At 43.2% G+C, this 5,004-nt stretch overlaps 1 non-coding gene across 1 annotated transcript; it reads right to left on the reverse strand.

Moving 5' to 3' along the window:
• Positions 1-625: 625 nt before the first annotated feature.
• LOC112438816 (small nucleolar RNA U13) lies at positions 626-724 on the reverse strand. The gene has a single exon (XR_003027144.1). It is a non-coding gene; the product is annotated as a small nucleolar RNA U13 (small nucleolar RNA).
• Positions 725-5,004: the final 4,280 nt, after the last annotated feature.

Genomic DNA, 5,004 nt, shown 5'->3' on the forward strand with positions numbered 1-5,004 from the left:
GAGATGGGGTTTCTCCATGTTGGTCAGGCTGGTCTCAAACTCCTGACCTCAGGTGATCTGCCCGCCTCGGCCTCCCAAAGTGCTGGGATTACAGGCATGAGCCACCGCGCCTGGCCAGAGACCATCTTTTAAAAATAAATAAATAAATGGATAAAATCACTAAGTTATACACTTTAAATGGACCCTTTTTATTATAGGTAAATTATACCTCAATAGTGTTTTTTAAAAAATGTTAATGATACCAGGTTCTTATTCAGGAATGTTTTGGCTCTTTTCTGTCATTTTCTCTTCTGCATCAATCTTAGATTCGACTTTTAAAATTCCTCCAGATACCTGTATTTGTTCAAATTAATGTTGGTTTTGAGTGACAGAAATCTGAAATAATGGTGGTTGAAACAACAAATAAGCTTATTTTTCTCTGTTTCTGTTCCTAGAACAGGTCAACTTCTTTTCTGCTTAAGGTCTTGGCACACATGATTCTCTCTCTACCTCAAACTCTTCCCACTCTCCTTGTACAATTGGCTTCTGCTATACTTAAAGTCCTTACCTGTCATATTCTCAGAAAGACCTCCCTTGACCAGGGACTGAGGTAGTCTCCCTTTTTTATTTTCTTCTTTTTTTTCCATGTCAGACGTGTAATATGCACGGAACAAGGTTTGAGGGTAGCACATCTCATCCTTCTGCATGAACACCCATTCTTCACACTTAGGAACTACAAAAGGATTTGTTATTTTCTTCCCTTTTCTTGAGACAGAGTTTCGCTCTTGTTGCCCAGGATGGAGTGCAGTGGCACAATCTCAGCTCACCGCAACCTCCGCCTCCCAGGTTCAAGTGATTCTCCTGCCTCAAACTCCCGAGTAGCTGGGATTACAGGCATGCGCCACCACCCCTGGCTAATTTTGTATTTTTAGTAGAGACAGGGTTTCTCCATGTTGGTCAGGCTGGTCTCAAACTCCCAATCTCAGGTGATCTGCCTGCCTCGGCCTCCCAAAGTGCTGGGATTACAGGCGTGAGCCACTGCACCTGGCCTTGTTATTTTCTATCACAGTACTCTGATTATTTACTTCACAATTTTCATTCATTTACTTAACAATTATTTACTAAAAACTTTCTATATGAAAGATTCAGGCCAGGAGCAATGGCTCACACCTGTAATCCCAGCAATTTGGGAGGTGGAGGTGGGTGGATCACCTGAGGTCAGGAGTTCAAGATCAGCCTGGCCAACATAACAAAACCCCATCTCTACTAAAAACACAAAAAAATTAGCCAGGCATGGTGGTGCGTGCCTGTAATTCCAGCTACTTGGGAGGCTGAGGCAGGAGAATCGCTTGATAGCTTGAAACCCGGGAGGTGGAGGTTGCAGTGAGCCAAGCTCACGCCACTGCACTCCAGCCTGGGTGACAGAGTGAGACTCCATCTCAAAACATAATAATTAAAAAAATAGGCAGGGCACAGTCGCTCACCCCTGTAATACCGGCACTTTGGGAGGCCGAAGCAGGCGGATCACCTGAGGTCAGGAGTTCAAGACCAGCCTGGCTAACATGGTGAAACCCCGTTTCTACTAAAAATACAAAAACTTAGCTGGGCATGGTGGTGCACGCCTGTAATCCCAGCTACTTGGGAGGCTGAGGCAGGAGAATTGCTTGAACCCGGGAGGTGGAGGTTGCGGTAAGCCAAGATCACTCCATTGCACTCCAGCTTGGACAACAAGAGCGAAACTCTGTCTCTAAATAAATAAATAAATAAATAAAAAGATTCTATACCATGGGCTATGAAATCCTCCTTACTTCTCATTTTTTAATTAAACATTTATTGATTTACCAGTTCATCTCCTGTCCCTCTCTAAAGGGACACTGTAGAATATAAGTTCCAAGGCCATATCTGTTTTGGTCATCACTGGTTTTTTTGACTTTGGCATAGTAACTGGTACACAGGAGACAATAAATATTTGTAGAATGAATGTATAAAATGCCAAGCTCAAAATATTATTTTCATTCTATTCAGGATCAGGAACATAAATGAGGCAATCACCTCAAAGAATGATAAACCTGATTAGAAAATGGAATCGTTAGCCATTACCAAATAAAATAAATTAAAGATTTTTTTTAATCTCAAAAAACTCAAGGCCGGGCGCAGTGGCCCATGCCTGTAATCCCAGCAGTTTGGGAGGCTGAAGCGAGCGGATCACTTGAGGTCAGGAGTTTGAGACCAGCCTGGCCAATGTGATGAAACCCTGTCTCTACCAAAAAATACAAAAGTTAGCTGGGTGTGGTGGCACGCACAAGTAGTCCCAGCTACTCAGGAGGTTGGGGTGGGAGAATTGCTTAAACCAGGGAAGTGGCCGGGAGCAGTGGCTCACGCCTGTAATCCCAGCACTTTAGGAGGCCAAGGCGGATGGATCACGAGGTCAGGAGTTCAAGACCAGCCTGGCCAAGATGATGAAACCCCATCTCTATTAAAAATACAAAAAAATTAGCTGGGTGTGATGGTGGGCACTTGCAATCCCAGCTACTCGGGAGGCTGAAGCAGAGAATTGCTTGCACTTGGGAGGCGGAGGATGCAGTGAGCTGAGATCGTGCCACTGCACTCCAGCCTGGGCGACAGAGCAAGACTACATCTCAAAAAAACAAAAACAAAAACAAAAAAAACCAGGGAAGCAGAGGTTGCAGTGAGCTGAAATCATGCCACTGCACTCTAGCCTGGTCGACAGAGTGGGATGCTCTGTATTAGTCAATTTTCACACTGCTGATAAAGACATACCCAAGACTGGGTAATTTATAAAGAAAAACAGACTTAATAGACCTATAGTTCCTCGTGGCTGGGGAGGTCTCACAATCATGGTGGAAGAGTAAAGGCACGTCTTACATGATGGCAGATGAGACAGAATTAGAGCCAAGCAAAAGAGGAAACACCTTATAAAATCATCAGATCTCATGAGACTTATTCACTACCACCAGAACAGTATGGGGGAAACCACCCCCATGATTCATTTATCTGCCACTGGGTCCTTCCTACAATTCATAAGAATTATGGAAGCCACAATTCAAGATGAGATTTGAGTGGCGACATAGCCAAACCATATAACCCTGTCTCGAAAAAGAAAAGAAAAGAACATAACAGAACAGAACTCAGTCTCCAGCTCCCAGCAAGCAGGCAGCCTCATTTTTGCATCTCAGTAAGGATCCTCTGACATGCAAACTTCATCTTTTTCTCCATGTTCCTACTATACATAGAGTGGTCATACATTGTCCAAACTAGAACCTTTTTGAGAGATAAAAGGAAGACACTGAACATGTGAATGAAAAATGGCCAGACCAAATGCAAAAATAGAACTCTGACTCACAATCTGCAGCAACCAGACCAGAAAACCAATATATCATCTACAAGTCAGACATGTAGGAAGTTAGATCACTATCACTAGCAAACAATCCAGGAACCCAGCAACAACCCCTGTAACAAATGGCCCCAGATGGCAAAAACTTTATTAATAAATGATAGCTTTTCTAATTTTTGGACCTGCTGTCAACATAGGACCAAAAAGAAAACCAACTGTGCATCCCAACCAAACACATAGGATGCTCTGCTAGTTCTAGTTAGCCCACCTATAGCTTCCCTATGACAACAGTCTTCAGTTAGGGCGTACCTGAAGCCTTCCCCTATTCCCCACCATAAAGTTTTCCCACTCCTCTGCCTGTCTTTGAGGCTCTGCCAAAACACAAGTGATGGTGGCTGACTCCCTTGTTATAGCAAACTCTGAACAAATAGTCTTCGCCTCTTCTTATGTATTTGGTCTTCATGTATTTCCACAAAGGGGATACTAGCAATAATTTTGCTGAATCAAAAATCAGGACTGTCCTGAGCAAATCTGGACATAAATCACCCTAGTTATGAAGCACAATTAGACCAGAAGCTGTTTGCTTGTGAAATACTGTATGAGGTTTAGGAGAATGAAAGTGTGAAAGACAAAAGATAAAATATGCCACTACCACTAGGTGGGGTTACACCACCAAAGAATGGAGGATGCTTCAATTAAAAAACGAAGTGCTTAAAGTGTATATGCACTTAGGTTACTGTTCAGTAATCTTTTTGGTTTTGATGCATGATACTGTAAATCCAAACATTGGAATCAATGTAAAATGGTCTTCAGGGCAATAATTGATGAAATAATTCCAACGAGAAATGTTCAAGCATATTATCATCTAGTATTAATTCACTTTCAATTATTGCCTTCTGCACCTGAAGCAGTAGTGAGATGAACAACACATTCCCTGCCTTTAAGAAGGAGGTGGCTGGGTGCAGTGGCTCATGCCTGTAATCCCAGCACTTTGAGAGGCCGAGACAGGCGAATCACGAGGTCAGGAGTTCAAGACCAGCCTGGCCAATATGGTGAAACCCTGTCTCTACTAAAAATACAAAAATTAGCTGGGCATGGTGGCGTGCACCTGGAGTCCCAGCTACTTGGGAGGCTGAGGCAGAAGAATCGCTTGAACCCGGGAGGCGGAGGTTACAGTGAGCCAAGATCGTACCACTGCACTCTAGCCTGGCAACATAGTGAGACTCCACCTAAAAAAAAAAGAAGAAAAAGAAGAAGAAGGCAGCATTCTAGAGTACTTCAAGTTTACATATGAATGGCTGGTTACATAATTTGTAAGACCCAGTGCAAAATGAAAATAAGGGACAGCTTATTCAGAAAGCATTTCAAGATGGCAACAGTACAGCATTAAACCACCTGTGGGGCCCTTCTGAGCACAGGGCCCTGTGTGACTGCACAGGTCACATACCCATGAAGTCAACCCTAAGTGTAGGATAGTATTCTATGACAAATTATAGACTAATAAACTATATTGCCTAGTACATGTCATGATACTACTAGGCCTTTCAATGTGGTTATTTGTTCGTTTTTTTGAGATGGAGTTTTGCTCTTGTTGCCCAGGCTAGAGTGCAATGGCGCAATCTCAGCTCGCTGCAACCTCTGCCTCCCAGGTTCAAGTGATTCTCCTGCCT

The sequence above is a fragment of the Pan paniscus genome, chromosome 1 (genome assembly GCF_029289425.2).
Source record: "Pan paniscus chromosome 1, NHGRI_mPanPan1-v2.0_pri, whole genome shotgun sequence".
Taxonomy (NCBI): domain Eukaryota; kingdom Metazoa; phylum Chordata; class Mammalia; order Primates; family Hominidae; genus Pan; species Pan paniscus.